Here is an 18641-nt window from a genome sequence, read left to right as displayed (position 1 = left end):
AACCCAAGTTCTCTTAAGTCTCCTGCGTTGGCAGGCAGATTCTTTACCACTGTGTCACTTGAGAAGCCTCAGCCATAGTTTACATGTTTCCTTTCCCTCTTAAGCCTCCCTCCCACCACTGCCCCCACCCCATCCAACCCCTCTAGGTTGTCACAGAGCACTGGGTAGGACTCCCTGTGTTATACAACAGCTTCCCAGTAGCTATCTGTTTTACATATGGTAATGTAATGTGTATGTTTCAATGCTACTCTCTCAATTCATTCACCCTCTCATTCCTCTTACTGTGTCTACAACTCTCTTCTCTTTGTTTCTGTCTCTATTCCTGCCCTGCAAATAGGTTCATCATACCATTTTTCTAGATTTCATATATATGTGTTAATATACAATATTTGTTTTCCTCTTTCCGATTTAACTTCACTGTGTATAACAAGCTCTAGTTTAATCCACTTCACTAGAATTGACTCAAATGTATTCTTTTTTATGGCCGAGTAGTTTTCTATTGTATATATGTATTCTGCAACTTTTTTATCCATTCATATGTTAATGGACATCTATATTCTTTCCATGTCCTGGCTATTGTAAATAGTGATGCAATGAACCCTGGTGTACATTTGTCTTTTTGAATTATCGTTTTCTCAGGATATATGCCCAGCAGCTATGATTGCTGGGTCATATGGTAGTTTTGGGACTTCCCTGGTGGCTCAGACGGTAAAGTGTCTGGCTACAATGCAGGAGATCCGGGTTTGATCCCTGGGTCGGGAAGATCTTCTGGAGAAGGAAATGGCAACCACTCCAGTACTCTTGCCTGGAAAATCCCATGGATGGAGGAGCATGGTAAGCTACAGTCCATGGAGTCGCAAAGAGTCAGACATGACTGAGCGACTTCACTTTCTTTCTTTTCTATGGTAGTTTTATTCCTAGTTTTTTAAGGACTCTCCATATTGTTCTCCACATTGGCTGTATCAATTTACATTCCCACCAACAGTGCAAGAAGGTTCCTTTTTCTCCACATTCTCTCCAGCATTTATTGTTTGTATATTTTTTGATGATGGCCATTCTGACCAGTGTGAGGTGATAACCTCATTATAGTTTTGATTTGCATTTCTCTAATAATGAGTGATGTTGAGCTTTTTTTTTTTTCATGCATTTATTGGCCATCGGTTTGTCTTCTTTGGAAAAGTGTCTGTTTAGGTTTTTTATCCACTTTTTCATTGGGTTATTTTTTATTCTGATACTGAGCTGCATGTGCTGCTTGTATATTTTGGAGATTAATCCTTTGTCAGTTGCTTTATTTGCAATTATTTTCTCCTGTTTTGAGGATTGCCTTTTCATCTTGTTTATAGTTTCCTTTGCTGTGCAAAAGCTTTTAAGTTTAATTAGGCCCCATTTGTTTATTTTTGTTTTTATTTCCATTACTCTAGGAGGCGGGTCAAAGAGGATCTTGCTGAAATTTATGTCAAAGAGTGTTCTGTGTTTTCCTCTAAGAGTTTTATAGTTTCTGGCGTTGCATTAGGTCTTTAATCCCTTTTGAAGTTTTTCATATGTATGGTATTAGTAAGTGTTTTATTTTCATTCTTTTATACATAGCTGTTCTGTTTTCCTAGCACCACTTATTGAAGAGGTTATCTTTCCTCCATTGTATATTCTTGCCTCCGTTGTCAAAGATAAGGTACCCATAGGTACATGGGTTAATCTCTGGGTTTTCTATCTTGTTTTGTTGATCTGTATTTCTGTTTTGTTCCAGTACCATACTGTTTTGATTAGTCTTACAATTTTATGAGGTTACAGATGTTTTCAGAACATGATATAATTAGACTTGTGATCATGACATTTCTAACTCTGAAATTCTATGATTCTACATATGACTTTCTTTTGTTCTGCTTATATTAGAACTCTTGCCTCAAAATACATAAGCTTGTTTTGTTCATAAACTCAAATATGTCAGTGTCTTATCATTTTCTCCATAACCAGGGTTTACTCACTATTTTTCTCATAGGGCCTCCTTGTTCTCAGGCTATAGATGATAGGAATGACTATGGGGTGACTACCTCATGAAAGAGGAGAGTGAAAAAGTTGGCTTAAAGCTCAACATTCAGAAAACGAAGATCATGGCATCTGGTCCCACCACTTCATGGGAAACAGATGCAGAAACAGTGGAAACAGTGTCAGACTTTATTTTTCTGGGCTCCAAAATCACTGCAGATGGTGACTGCAGCCATGAAATTAAAAGACGCTTACTCCTTGGAAGGAAAGTTATGACCAACCTAGATACCATGTTCAAAAGCAGAGACATTACTTTGCCAACAAAGATTCGTCTAGTCAAGGCTATGGTTTTTCCTGTGGTCATGTATGGATGTGAGAGTTGGACTGTGAAGAGGGCTGAGTGCTGAAGAATTGATGCTTTTGAACTGTGGTATTGGAGAAGACTCTTGAGAGTCCCTTGGACTGCAAGGAGATCCAACCAGTCCATTCTGAAGGAGGTCAGCCCTGGGATTTCTTTGGAAGGAATGATGCTAAAGCTGAAACTCCAGTACTTTGGCCACCTCATGGGAAGAGTTGACTCATTGGAAAAGACTCTGATGCTGGGAGGGATTGGGGGCAGGAGGAGAAGGGGACGACAGAGGATGAGATGACTGGATGGCATCACTGACTCGATGGACGTGAGTCTCAGTGAACTCCGGAGTTGGTGATGGACAGGGAGGCCTGGAGTGCTGCAGTTCATGGGGTTGCAAAGAGGCGGACATGACTGAGCGACTGATCTGATCTGACCTCATGGAACAGGGTAATCAGTTTGTTCAAAATCATTCTTTGGACTTTAGCTTCATGTCCACGAAGAGGATTGTTTCATAAAACACAATCACCACTTCTCAGTACAGCATGTATGATGAAAATATAGGCAAAAAATGAGCTGTAATGGAGTAAATGAAAATATTACACTGCCCAATATTATTATACTCATTAAAAATATTTATGCAGACAGCTTTATTAAAGGCACTATTTCACAAAAAATTATTAATTATATTTTTTCCACAAAAGAACACTCATAATGTGAGTACATTTTGTGCCAATCCATTGAGAAAGTTTAATCCCCAGATAGCTACCATCTAAACACTAAGTGTCTTATTTACAATGATGAATTAGCTCAGAAATTTGTTTATGGCCATGTAGAAATCTCATGCCATCACTGCTAGGAACACACACTCTGTGGACTGCATTACATATAGAGATAGGCATTTTTAAAGTTATGAATGAGATAGGTTTTTTTAATAATAGGAAGGAGGGCAAGAGAGGATGTGTGCCAGATATCCAGGAAGGACAGGTTACCAAAAAAGAAGTCCATGGTATTCATGGCATGTGAAGGAAGGATTCTTAGAGGGTGAAGATAGCTAAGGTACTGTTTTCAGGGTTTATCAGGCACATCACTAAAGACATGACAAAAATGAATTTTTGTCAGTTCCTTGGTACTCAGAAAGGTCTTTCAGAATGAATTCAATTTCAGTTGTCCAGATGATTCTTTGCATTTTCTTCTTCTTTCTTGAAATGATCCAGAAAAAGAAACTGCACATAAGTTAAACGAGTTGTCCTATGTTACATAAAGTAAGAGGTAAAAACTATGTGAGCGCTATCTGGAGTATTGGTAATATCAGTGAGATCAGCTCATGGGATTTCTCTTCTAGAGCATAAAACAGCTGAGCAACATAGGTAACTTATTAAAAATACAGGCTGCTATATTCCATTTCCTGGGACTGTGATACACAAAATCTGAAGCAGGGAAGAATGATTTGTATTTTTAAAAAATATCTGTTATAAGATACGTTAAAAAATAGAAACTAAAATTTATCTGTCAAAAAATATAAAAGAATAATTTCATTTGCTTGAAACATTGTTCTGATGTTACTTATTCGGGTGCTTCACTTAAGTAATGTTGGACATAGGATTTTGAGGACCCCTTGTGACTTGGGGTGAAGAAAGGAAGAAATGGTTGAAGAGCTCTGTTCTTGGAGAGAAGCTTAATCATATGGTGACAGACCAGGACCTAATATGACATTCAGAAACCAATTCCTTGTAGTCAGGTCAATAAACTTTAGAAACAATGATGTTGGATACCCAATTTTAACTACTTCCCTGTTCAATTGCTGTTTCCCCCCATTATCTTCAGACTTTTAGTAAAAATTTGTTTTACCTATGTTAGTGGTTTGTGGTAAACAAACTGTTTTCACTATTTGGGTGATGCAGTTCAAGGAAAGGTGAGTTCTGCCTGCAAAAGTTAAAAAAAAAAACAAAAACATCTCAGGGCACTTGGAATATATATGTATTCACCATTACCTCCTAATTATGTAAATTAGATAGATAGTGACTATATGTCAGTTAGTTTGGGTGTATCTCTTTGGGTAAATTCTTTGAAGATGCTTATATAATGCAATGGGATTGAGTTAGAAGTTAGGTTGTGGAGTTACAACAGAAAACTGAATAGCACGATGGCTTATAGGTTTCAATTACATGATTTCAAACTTTTGAATTTGTTGTGAATTTCAAAATGCCACTCATTCACATAGCACATGTAAATTCTGAGTTTCAGAGCCAGATGAAATAATTATTTTGTACAATAAAACCCTTTTCTCTTTACTCACTAATTGATTAACAAATTAGAATTAAATGATATATATAAAATTCTTACAACAATGCCTAGAAATTTGTCTTTTTATTATTATTTTTAATAACCAAGAGTTAATGTACCTAAACGAGATGTTTCTGCAATATTGTGAATAAGATAGTAGGATGAACAAAGGTGTGGATAAAAACATTAAAATATGTTTGGATTAAGGATTCCAGCCGTATATCATAAGATTGAGAATGAGATAAGATGAATTCTCAGTACTTCTGATTGGTTATTTGAAATACAGTAATGAATATAATTAAGTCTTTAGGGCATTATTCTTTAAGTTTTCAAGAATTTTAAACATTTTCCCCCTGAGCAATTTAAACTTATGGTTTAGAAAATTTCATGAATCCCTGGAAGCAAGAAATATTTAAATTGCCTTCCTGAGTCTGGAGAAGATTCTTTAGAGAAATTCCTGGGTCTTCACAATGGGGCAGTGTTTCTACTTGGGTTTGAAGGGCAGATAAAATCTTCCATATTCTCAAATATTAACTTCCCTCTTACTTTTGTACTAGAAGAATCAAAATATACTCCCTTTGTAAACAATCTTATTTGGCTCCAATGTATAGGAGCTTTTAAAATAATTTGGAATAATGCCTTTGCTATTAATGTTTTCCAGAGAAGTCCTGTGATATTATGGCTCCTCAGTGGTAATACCTTCAGAAATTTATCAACCTTGTGTAAAATTTTGTGCAATAAGCTACAAATAGAAGACCAGTGCAGAGCAATCTGCTATGTGTTGCAACCTAGGAGGCAAGTTGACCTTCCATTTAAGGTAATAACTGAGAAATACTAAAAACATATTTCCAAGGGGATATTGAACTGAGTCAAAGTAAGCCATGTGTTTTGGAGATAGAATATATTTTTATCATGAATTGTCTATAAAAAATAGGAATTTAAAAATTCTAAGATGATATTTTCATCAATATACTGAAGAGAAAAATGAAAAATAGAACCAAAACAGTAATTTGAAATCTGAAATGATTTGAATATCCTAAAAAGCTGTATATTTAGGTCAAGAATCCATCATTTAATCAGAATATAGTTTCCTGGTCTTTGGTTTGGTGTAAGTGAGTACATATCTACTGGTGTCATTTCTTACTGGTCCAGTGAGGTTGCTTTGAATAGGCAGCAGATTTGCAGTCTTATCTAGATCATAATTTAGGCTAGTGTCACTAGAGTTCTGATTCTATAACAGTTTACCTCATGAGAACAATTCAGTTTTCTTTGGTTTGGTTTGCAAACATTTTTTACAGTGCTGATCATGAACAGACATTCCCTACCCTGCAGTCTCTCTATTTTGAAAATTTTGTCACTTGTTCTTGAATACATTTTCTGATTTGTGTGAGGATGAAATGGAACAATGAGTCCTTGGCTAACAAAATAATTTTGACTTTCATAGTTATTATGTGTGCATAAGTATTTTTGGAATTGTTTTGAGAAATTTTAATTTTTTTTTTTTGTTGTTGTTGTTGCTGGTGATGTGTTCCCGTGAAAACTTTAGACCCAGAGATCAAACCCATGAGACCATAATATTTGTGACACACTCTCATTTAACATTTAACAGAATGAGTTGAAATAGCCTTTAAAAAAATCAACCTGTAAGTTCTGTGTTTTCAATGGTGCTGGCTTTTGCTACAGTGGTATACACTCTTCACCACCAAGTGAAGAAAGTTTGCTCTAACATGCATCAATATTATACCATGTATGATGAAAGTTATACATGAATAGTTGGGTAAGAAGAGAACATATGCCTGAACAGGTCTGATGGATAAAAATTTAGTGATACCTTTGTAGGTATGTGAAACTGGGGACAGAAACATGAAAGAATTTGAAAAAATGAACAATTGAAGATGAAGGAAACCAAAATAGTGTTTACCATATGCCAGATGCATTATGCGTTTAAACTCTCTCTCTAAAGAACACCACAATGACACTGTTAAAATCTCCATGGTAACATTCAACAGGGCAATATAATACTCAAAATTGAATATTCCAAAATATATTTACAATTCATATTATTCTTTATCTGTGTTGCTGCTGCTGGTGCTGCTAAGTCGTTTCAGTTGTGTCCGACTCTGTGCGACCCCATAGACGGCAGCCACCTGGAAATAGTTGCTCTGAAAATTGTTCAGTCGCAAATCATCTTAACTTTGCATGATAAAATTTAGGGGATTGAAGAAATCAATAAATTATGTGTTAAAGAAAAAAAAAATCCCCATGTGTAGGTGAGAATATTGAGATAAAAGTTATTTGTTCAGAGTCACATATCTAGTAACTGGTCCTGTTAGCAGAAAGGATATGGATGAAGGATCCTAGTCCTGTGGTCACTGCTGGCCAGAGACAGGCTTAATCCATAGGGAAATCATGTATAGTGTGTGTTCATATGTTCTTCACAAAGATAGAGGCCTGTTATCCACCCACTCCACATACAAGATCTTTTTCTTTTGAGCACTGTGCCAGATTAATAAGAAAGTCTGAAGATCAACTTTAACTCTAAATATTGAAGCGCACATCAGCCAGAAGGGAAGATGCTTATTCCATGTGCTCAGGTAAATGGGAGAAGGATGTTAGCCATCTCTTTCTGTAATCTCAGATTTACAAAATTTATTAATGGGTCTCAACTAGGCCAGTAAACCAGAATAAAGATATTTATTTTAAAAAAGAAGTAATTAGTTGGTAAGGAAAACGAGTTGAAGACATGAGTCATGAATACAGGATAAAACTTTTGGCTATATATTCCAAACATTTACCTCAGACAAATCCTAACCAAACATCTCTCAATTTTCAAAAGGCAAGTTGGATTAGAAGTTCTCTAAGTCTATTCTGGCTTTGACATTTAGAAAGAAAGAGAGGAGTTAGTTGGGAAATATTTAATTGTCTTAGCATTGGAATCAGAAATCATTTTAGAGAAAGATAAAATGTAAAATGTCTTGGAGTACTGAAGACTCTGACAAAGATCTAAGATAAGGATGAAGAAATGAGTGGGACTCAATCTGGATGAGAAAAGGGAAAGACTTCATTGGTTTGCTTCTGAAAGTGGACAAAAGAGTGGTGAAGTGAGACAGAAAGGAGAGACTGGGCATGAAGGGCCAGAGCCAGAGCACTGAAAAGAAAAGAAAACTGAGTGCTGGGTGGGGAAAGCCCAACAGAGAAACCCTCAGTGGAAGTGATGGTATATACTGACCAAAGTGGATATTAGAGACCAGGCATGCCTAACTTTTGCCTTTCTGGAAATAATAAGTAAAGTGTTTTATTTTCACACATGGATTAGGGGTTGAAATTTTAACAGGTTGTGAAAAATGTGATAAATTTTAAAAGTTTGACTCACTATGGGCCGGCACAGGAGCAGCATTCAGGCAATTGCTGTTCTGGAAAACAGGGTGTACTTGAAATCATAAACATATTACTGTGATTCTCTGAAATATTAGAGAGACCATGAAATTGGGATTATGGAGTAAGAATTTCAAGCAAGTTAATCTAGATCTTTCATATCTGTACTAGATAGGAATTAACTTCTTTGTGTAGATTAGGAAAGCAAGTTTCAAAAAGTTCAAGTGATGATTTGCCTAATTTTATGTACTGGTAAGAACCATGGTTTGATTTAGAGCCCAAATTTCACTCTCTGAGGATAGCATTCTAATTTTCTACAGAGGATGACTAGAACCTCTTCTTTTAGTAAGTGTGGTCTTCATCCTCTTTCCTTTCAGATTCTACATCAAATAAGGTTTAAAAACTAATTCAACTACATTCTTTAATGTCACATGTAAGAAAGCAGATGTAAACTAATTGAGAAATCTTCAGGTTTTTATTTTGGCTTAGAGATATATGGTAAAATTGTATGCATTTTACATGTATCAGAAATTAACATATTTAAGGAAGCAATGTGTTATTAAAAATCTTTAGTGCAAGTTATCATTTTGCTGGACTGTGGGGAACAAGCTCTTGAAGCTCACAGTGTAAGGTGGGAAGGATAGAGACATGCACATCTGAGTATAATTCATTGTGATATACTTCAATAACATAGGTACAAAGAATGAAACTGATGACTGAGCAATGTTATTAAGAGAAATATTATGAAAGACAAGATTGCAGATGGGAAACAAAGATGTTCCAAGGAGGTAAAATATATATTAAAGACAGAAATGTTAAATTCATGATGAGTATAGGAATGACAAGTCTGTTGCTATTTCAGAGCAGAAAGTGTGCATGGAAATAGAGTATTGGGAGATGAGGATAGATACATAGATAAAAAAGAACACAAGGCCTATATATGTGAAGGCTCATCTGAGCCTGCTCTTTAGAAAGTGATTTTTAAACATATATCTCAATATGTGGTTGCTTGTAAGATATGGTGTAAGAAATTGTATTTGAATATTAAAATACTAAAACTTGGAAAGTGATTTTGTTTCTAAGAAAGGAAGGGGTTCAATATTATTTTCATATTCAAATTGCCTTCTTGAGAGAAATTGGGTGACATTATAGTTGGACATGACTGAAGCAACTTAGCACGCACACACTCATAGTCATTGGACTCCAGCCAATCTTCTCAGTCTTATCTCCTAATGTTCCTTGTGTCAGTGTGTCTGTCTATTCATAAGATAACTTTCAGCTTTATGAAGGGCAAGTGAACTCTCTCTCATTATAACTTTGTAAAAAATTGCTCCTCACTTGGAACATCTCCCGTGGTCCTTGACCTGATTAAATTCAGTGCTACTTTTGATTGATCATCTGCTCCCATCAAAGAGATAGGGTTCTTATTCTATTTGCCTATTGCCCTGGGGCATGCATATTATGGTATTGACTGTGCCCTATATTTGATTATGAACTGCCTGAAAGAAGGACTTGTGTTAACTCAGCTCTAGATTCTCAGTGTATTTAGTAAATGTGGCATGAATGAGTGAATAATTAATGTGATATTGCTAATAGTATTGGAGGGCAATGCTCTTTTTAAAGTTCTCCTAACAAAAACCCCTTGAAAGTTGCTAGAATGTAAAATTTAAATATAGGCCACATATACTTTTATTCACTACTACTGATGGACTAGGAGGGTTAAAATGGGCAAGACAAACTCAACAGTCATTTCTAATTTTTTTCTTTCTGGGATTTACTCACTATCCCAAAGTTGAAATCACCATATTTGTGCTGTGCTTGCTGAAATACTTGATCACCTTACTGGGTAATAGTATTCTGATTTCTTTTAGTGTCCTGGATTCTCACCAACACACATACATGTACTTCTTCAGCAACCTGTCATGTGTGGACATCTGGTATACTTCTGTCCTGACTCCAATCCTGGCAAACTTTGTTTCAGGGAAAAACACCATCTCATTCTCAGGGAGTGCTGCCCAGATGTACTTTTCTTTGGCCATGGGCTCCACTGAGTGTGTGCTCTTGTCCGTGCTGGCATATGACTGATGTGTGGCCATCCGCAATCCTCTGAGATACCTCATCATCATGAACAAGAAGGTTTATGTACCGATTGAAGCTGGCTACTGGGTGACAGGCTCCTTCACTGCCCTGGTGGAAATGGTTTCTGTGTTGCAGCTGTCTTTGAGTGGAAGTAGATGTCATTTCATTTGTGAGATTCTGGCTGTCCTAAAATTGGCATGTGTAGACACTTCCAAGTTTCAGTTAATCATGTTGGTGATCAGTGTACTTCTTTCTTGTGCTGATTATGCTCATTTTTATTTCTTGCGTGTCCATTCTCTCCAGCATCCTAAGAATCAGCTCAGTGAATGGTCGAAGCAAAGCCTTTTCAACATGTGCAGCCCACCTGAGTATAGCGAATTTGTTCTATGGGACAGCTCTCTCCATGTATCTGAAGCCCTCAGCTGTAGATTCACAGGAAATAGATAAATTTATGGCTCTACTCTATGTGGTTTTAACCCTCAAATTGAATCCAATCATCTACAGTCTAAGCAACAAAGAGATGAAAACAACTGTGAAAAAGATGCTGATTAAAAACCCCTTTTGTACTTTCTTAGTCCCCAGTGGCAAATAACATTGATAAGCACATGTGAAAACACATAAATTTAAGGCATATTTAGTGGTCAAGGTATATCAGAACATTGGAATTGGGGAATACACTCATTTCAAATGTGACATGTGGTTTTCTAAATCTGTTTCTTGATCTATAATTGAAGTTGTTAGATAATATAAAAATATATAAGTATATCTCAAACTCTTACACAGATCTTAATTATGAGAAATTTTATTTCAGGGAGTTAGAATATAAAATTAACTAATGTCACTGTAGCCAATTATTAAGCATTCAGTATTATAAATATGTACTATATAAGCATAGTAACTAGTAGATTTTTGAGCTAATTTATGATTAACATTTTTCTGAATAGTGACATTTGATGATAGCAATCATATATTCTATAAATATGTGGTTGTGTTTTACATGTTTGGGTATGCTTTTGTATCTAGATAGATGTGTGGGAATGTCCGTGTACCAATATAAAAGGTCTTCATAAAAATAATCCTAAATAAAACTGGGGTGGAGATGTGTCATTAGGAACAAAAAAATCAGAGTTTAATGATATGTTATTTGTCATAGAGTGCTGACTTTATATTATTAACTCAAAGAAACTACAGAGTACCTCAGTGAAACTATCAGCTCATTTCTGTTGTGCTTTTTTCAGATGCCTGGTTGTTTAAATCCAAGAATATAAATGAACTATTAACATTTAGAGAAGAAAGGCAAGACATGAACCCTATATTACAGAATTTACAATACCCCAGACTCATTAAGTTGACATAAAATATTGAAATGTATGAAGATATCTTATTCTATAAACCACAATATATGAGTAATTACAAAGTGTACAGTCAGCAGCTTTTGTAACATTTATATTCTGCCTGTGGACCAGTTGCTTAAATGTGAGGTTGATATGCACATCTAATTTACCCTTTATCATGGAGATGTCACAGAGCTAATGGAATTATAGTGATGGCTTTAACTCAAGCTGAAAATTACCACTTGCAGAAAGATAGAGAAGATTTAGAGGGTAAATCTTAGAGCAAGTGAGAAAATCATACTAAAGGTTGAACTAGTCTGTCCAAAGAGTAACAACCTCATCAAAACAGGTAGATAGGTTGTGGTTATCATATTAATGCCTTGGGACAATGTTCTATGGCCATTGGAAGAGTAGAAGAATGAAGTGGAGATAATTGTAGAGAAGAATGACTAGCACTCTATGTGCCAAGGCGGAAGGAGAGTATACATAAATAACAACTAACACAGTGTTTGGATTTAAAGCAACTATTAATTTCAGCCAATTGTGCTCACTCATTCTACCTTCATTCAGAGATTTAATCTACACTTCTGTGGAAATGACTATTATGCTTCTGGTTTACAAAATCAATACTTGTCAGCTTAATTATTGCTACCACAGGAATAGCAGTGTGGTATTATGGAAAATCATGGGCTTTAGAACCAAAGAACTCAGGATCGCATTTGTACTGCTCCATGTCTTAGCTGTGTGACCTTGGAAAAACCTAACTAGACATATCTATGGTTTGTTTATTTAGTTTGGAATATGGACAGAGTACTGCTTACTGACTACTGACATGACAATCATGAGATATAATTATGAGGCTGACATGACAGTCAAATGAGAAAATATTGAATAAATCTGAAAGCAGCAGTCAATTGATAATGATTTTTTACTGGTCCCTGGTGGCTCAGATGGTAAAGCGTCTGCCTACAATGCAGGAGACCCGGGTTCAATCCCTGGGTCGGGAAGATCTCCTGGAGAAGGAAATGGCAACCCACTCCAGTATTCTTGCCTGGAAAATCCCATGGACAGAGGAGTCTGGTAAGCTACAGTCCATGCTGTTGCAAAGAGTCAGACATGACTGAGCAATTTCACTTTCTTTCTTTCACTTTATTGTCAAAGGATGCTCTTTCATGTGTGCTATTTGAAGGAGAAAAAATGATGCTATTGCCTATGAGGATTCTGATAAATGTATCTATCAGATACATTTGACATTATCTATCAGATACATTGAGACATTAGAGAGGTGTTTTTGGGTGGTGACATCTAGTAATTATTTAGTGCCATTTTTTCCCCAAGCCAATCTTGATATTTTGATTCCTGAATAACACACTTTAAACAATAGGACGTGAACTGAGAACTTCCAGGTGTTCGAACTGGATTTGGAAAAGACAGAGGAACCAGAGATCAAATTGCCAACATCTGTTGAATCATAGAAAAAGCAAGAGAGTTCCAGAAAAATATCTACTTCTGCTTTATTCACTACACCAAAGCCTTTGACTCTGTAGGTCACAACAAACTGGAAAATTCTTAAAGAGATGGGAATATCAGACCACCTCACCTGCCTCCTGAGAAATCTGTATGCAGGTCAAGAAGCAACAGTTCGAACCGGACATGGAACAGCAGACTGGTTCCAAATAGGAAAAGGAGTACGCTAAGGCTGCATATTGTCACCCTGCTTATTTAACTTACATGCAGAGTACATCATGTGAAATGCTGGGCTAGATGAAGCACAAGCTGGAATCAAGATTGCTGGGAGAAATATCAATAACCTCAGAGATGCAGATGACACCACCCTTGTGGCAGAAAGCAAAGAGGAACTAAAGAGCCTCTTGATGAAAGTGAAAGAGGAGAGTTGAAAAGCTGACTTAAAATTCAACATTCAAAAAATGACGATCATGGCATCTGGTCCCATCACTTCATGGAAAATAGAGGGGGGAAACAATGGAAACAGTGAGAGACTTTATTTTTTGGTGCAGACATGGAATTAAAAGACAATTGCTCCTTGGAAGAAAAGCTATGACAAACCTAGACAGCATGTTAAAAAGCAGAGACATTACTCTGCCGACAAAGGTCCGTCTAGCCAAAGCTATGGTTTTTCCAGTAGTCACGTATGGATGAATTAGACTATAAACAAAGCTGAGCACAGACAAATTGATGCTTTTGAACTGTGGTGTTGGAGAAGACTCTTGAGAGTCCCTTGGACTGCAAGGAGGTCAAATCAGTCAATCCTAAAGGAAATCAGTCCTGAATATTCATTGAAGGACTGATGCTGAAGCTGAAGCTCTGATACTTTGGCTGCCTGATGCGAAAACTGACTCCTTGGAAAACACCCTGATGCTGGGAAGATTGTCGGCAGGAAGAGAAGGGAATGGCAGATGATGAGATGGTTGGATGGCATCACCAACTCGATGGACATAAGTTTGAGCAAACTCTGGGAGTTGGTGACGGACAGGGAAGCCTCGCATGCTGCATTCCATGGGGTTGCAAAGAGTTGGACATGACTGAGTGACTGAACTAAACTGAAAATAACACACTAACACTCTACTTCTTACAAGATGAAAATGATCACAAGTTCAATTTTACTTTCAGTATTTGTCCATATGCTTAATGGACAAAACTACAAACAAAATGTATGTGATAACATTTCTAAGAATAGGAAGAAGTTATAGGTTCTGAGAACCACTGTCCTTAATTACTCCCATCTCTCAGAATACATGTATATGCAGATCCTTCTAATACATGGTTGAATTATGCTAGTGTATCTTTATTTCCTTATTTTTATTTTTCCTTCTGTTTTATTAAAAAGTATAGTTGATTTATAGTATTCTATTAGTTTCATGAATACAAGATAGTGATTCAATATTTTAATAGAATATATTCAATTTATTTATACAAAACAATGGATATATTTCCCTCTTCTGCATAATACATCTTGTTGCTCACTTATTTTATAAATAGTAGTTTGTGTCTCTTAGTTCTATAGCCCATCTTGTTCCTCCCATATATGTTTGGTGATCAGACACTGATGACCTCTAGTTTGTTCTCTGTATCTGTATCTTACTGTTCTGTAGCATACACTCATTTATTTTATTTTTTAGATTCTTCATAATAGTGACAACAGAGTATTTTTTGTTTTCTGACTCATTTCATTAAGCTCTAGGTCCATCCATGTTGCTACAAATGGCAAAATTTTATTCTTTTTGTGACTAATAGTTTCTTCTCTCTCTCTCTCTCTCTCTCTCTCTCTCTCTCTCTATATATATATATATATATATGCACACCACAACTCTCTATCCATTTATCTGTTGATGGACACTTAGGTTTCTTCCATATCTTGGCTATTATAAATAGTACTTTTCCACTGAGTAAATTTTGGAAGGAGTTTCAGAGTAAATAACACTCAAATTGTATTTAATTAGATGACTGTGATGCCACCATGGGGAATATATCATGATAGGAATGAAGTGACATATATTATTGTCATTAAATGTGAAAGAACATGATATATTTGGATAACTACACAGTGAATACAGCATAGTGTGTGCAGAGGGGGTGGGATAAACACAACAATGGAAAAAAGGAGGAAAAATTTGTACTAGAAAAATTAGGTTGGGGCCAGATCCAGTCCCTGAGTAAAACAAAAATGAGTAATAAACAAAAAAACATGAACTCATATAGTTCTCTCAAAAAGGGGCGTGAAATATGTTTTACTTGTTAAGTATTTTTGGAAAACACAATTTCACTTTTTTTTTTTGTTTCTAAAAGTTTACTCCCACTTCTAACAGTAGTTGTCCTTATTTTCATAAAAGATAAAATCGGATTATTACCTTGAAATTTCCTTCCAATTTTTAGATTCTGTGATTTTACATATATCCTTTAGTTTCTTTGTTCTGCTTGTATTGAAAACCTTGCCTCAAATATATGAGCTTATTTTGTGCATAAGCTCAAAGTTGCAAGTTCCTCATCCTTTCCTTCAGAAGCAGTCTAGTTGTCTATTTTCTCATGGCACTATGCACGTCTGTATTTTTCAGGCTATAGATGATAGGACTGAGCATGGATGTGACTACTGCATAGAACATGGCAATCAGTTTGTCCGAAGAAGTGTCTTTGGATTTGGTTTATATACATTAAGAGGATTGACACATAAAATATAGTCACCACTGTAATGTGGGCTGAGCAGGTGGAAAAAGCCTTTTTTCTTCCTCCAGATGAATTGGTTCTTAATACAATAGAAAGGATGAAAATGTAGGAGATGAAAATCAATAGTAATGAAACAAACAAAAACAGTACACTGCCAAACATCAGAGTAATCTCATTCAAGGAAATATCTGTGCAAGCCAGCTTGAGAAAGGCCAATATTTCATAAACAAAATGATTGATGACATTTTCCCCACAGAAGGGCAAGTGTACTGCAAGAATTGTTTGTGTCAATGAGTTGAGAAAGCCCCATCTTCATGAGAGAGCTGCCATTTGAATACAAAGTGCCTTGCTCATGATGATAGGGTATCTCAAAGGCATGCAGATGGCTATGTAACAGTCACGTGCCATCACTGCTAGGATCACACACTCTGTGGATGCCATGGTGAAGGAGACAGACATCAGAACAATACATCCAGTGAAGGAGATTTTTTTTTTCCTCTGATAGAAAGTGTGTCATTGTTGAGGGGATAAAGGAGGATGTGCACAAAATATCAAGAAAGGAAAGGTTACTGAGAAAGAAGTACATAGGGATGTAAAACTGGGAATCCAGGAGAGTGAGGATGATCAAAGTGCTGTTCACTAAGAAGATCACCAGGTACATCACCAAGAGTATCACAAAAAGGAATTTTTCAGCTCTTGGGTACTCAGAAAGTCCCTGAAGAAATGAACTCAATGCCTGTTGAATTGGTTCTTTCCATTTTACTTTTGCATACCTGGAGTATTACAGAAGAGATGTAATTGTTAAGGAGTCTATACAGTATTATCATATGAAGTAAGAGATCATTGGAGGAAGGGAAAGTAGCTGGTTGGTTTTAGTTGTGAAATTAGCTTTTTATATTCCTCTTCCTGCTTATAAGTTATGGAGTAGAAGACACACAATAGTTACATTGGTAGTTTATTAAAAATACAAACTCCTGTGTTTTATTTCCTGAGATTGTGATAGAGAGGTTCTGAGACAGGGAAGAACTATTTGCATTTTTAAAAGTTTGTTATTTCAGACTTAGTTGAACCACAGACATACTATGTTAATTGTTATTTTGGAAATACCATGCTTAATATCTTAAGAATATTGATTTATTTGGTTTTGTATCATGTCAGTCATTAACAGTAACATTGGTTTAGGGTTGTGTAATTTATTAATATGCTCACATGTATTACTTATTTAATCATCACTATAATTCGCTGAGGAAAATAAATTTCATAGAATATATTTTAAAAATATTTTAACACATTTATACACAATAAGTAATAAATTGCTATTCATATCTACCTTTTCTGATTTACATCCCTCCTTTTTTACCTGCCTGGTTATTGCCCTCCCAAAATTATGCCAGTTGTCTGAGGAGTGGAAATAAGGCCTCTTTTAAAATAGTGCTCGCCAGATGATTCTATTGTGCAACTGAGGAAGAAAACCACCCATCTAGTGGAGTGTTTAAAACTTTAATATACAGATGAGTCACATGGGAAATCTTTGTAAAAGATTCTCAATCAGTGGATCTCAAGTGATATCTGAGATCTGAATTTATGAACATGTTTCCAGATGGTGTTGATGCTGATTGTCTAGAAGCACATGAATAGCAAGGCCTTTTAGACCATCTCTCATTGATAACTTGGAGCATACCATCGGTGTTTCAATTCTATGGTGACTGTAATTGAAGAGCAAACAATGCAAAACTAAATATATTGGTGAGACTTCTGAGTAAGTGTATTGCGGTAAGTTTGGGTTTCTTTAGATTAAAAAAATACAAAGAACAAAATCACACACAAAAGAATTGCCTTTTAGTTCTGTCCATATGAAAGTTTTTCCTCTTCCATTTGTTGAATTTTCAGTTATGCTCAACATTTTCCAAAACAGAAATTAGAGACTGGCTCTAGATCTGAGTTGTGTGCCATAGAGTATGGAGAAAATGATTTTTAATTTGAAAACATATAAAGAGTAAATATTAGTAGATGACCTTCTTCTTTGTAAAAAGTAAAAGAGCACAATTTTGAAAACACCTCTTCATCCTTGAGACAGTCTTCCTAGCTTAATAAATATCCCTAGAGGTAACATCTTGATCCAATGCATGCGTTTTACTTAGGTTTTTCAAACAGTAAGTGTACTTCTGATATAGGATTGACCATTTCTCTCAGTAATAGTCATTTGCCAACAGGGTATGCTGCTTTCTATGAAATGTCCAGTTTACAGTGATGAGACAATTCAATCAGCATAATAGAATGTTTATGTATCTATTTGCTGTGGAAAGGAGGACTCTCATCCAATTCAATCTGTTACCTACTTCATAAGCATGTATTTCCAAGGGAGTATGAAGGGTATGTTTGACAGGATATATTTTTATTTGGTGTAAATATTTGAGTTTGATTGACTGTAGGTGCACTTATCAACCTACTTTTTCTCTGGGAATAAATATATGATAGGGGCCTTGAAACTGCTGCACTCAATATGCCAGCAAATTTGGAAAATTCAGCAGTGGCCATAGGACTGGAAAAGGTCAGTTTTCATTCCAGTCCCAAAGAAGGGCAATACCAAAGAATGCTCAAACTGCCACACAATTGCACTCATCACCAAATGCTAGTAAAGTAATACTCAAAATTATCCAAGTCAGGCTTCAACAGTACGTGAACCGTGAACTTCTAGATATTCAAGCTGGGTTTAGAAATGGCAGAAGAACCAGAGATCAAATTGCCAACATCCGTTGGATCATCAAAAAAGCAAGAGAGTTCCAGAAAAAACATCTATTTCTGCTTTATTGACTATGCCAAAGCCTTTGACTGTGTGGATCACAACAAATTGTAGAAAATTCTGAAAGAGATCGGAATACCAGAACACCTGATCTGTCCCTTGAGAAATCTGTGTGTAGGTTAGGAGGCAACAGTTAGAACTGGACATGGAACAGCAGACTGGTTCCAAATAGGAAAAGAAGTACATCAAGGCTGTATATTGTCACCCTGCTTATTTAACTTATATCCAGAATAAATCATGAGAAATGCTA

General features: G+C 36.0%; 2 pseudogenes; one reads left to right on the top strand and one right to left on the bottom strand.

Moving 5' to 3' along the window:
• Positions 1-8112: 8112 nt before the first annotated feature.
• LOC113897504 lies at positions 8113-10664 on the top strand (annotated as a pseudogene).
• A 4776-nt stretch (positions 10665-15440) lies between these two features.
• LOC113897503 lies at positions 15441-17772 on the bottom strand (annotated as a pseudogene).
• Between the last annotated feature and the right edge of the window lie 869 nt (positions 17773-18641).

Source organism: Bos indicus x Bos taurus, chromosome 8 (genome assembly GCF_003369695.1).
Source record: "Bos indicus x Bos taurus breed Angus x Brahman F1 hybrid chromosome 8, Bos_hybrid_MaternalHap_v2.0, whole genome shotgun sequence".
NCBI lineage: Eukaryota > Metazoa > Chordata > Mammalia > Artiodactyla > Bovidae > Bos > Bos indicus x Bos taurus.
This window is presented reverse-complemented; position numbering and strand designations above follow the sequence as displayed.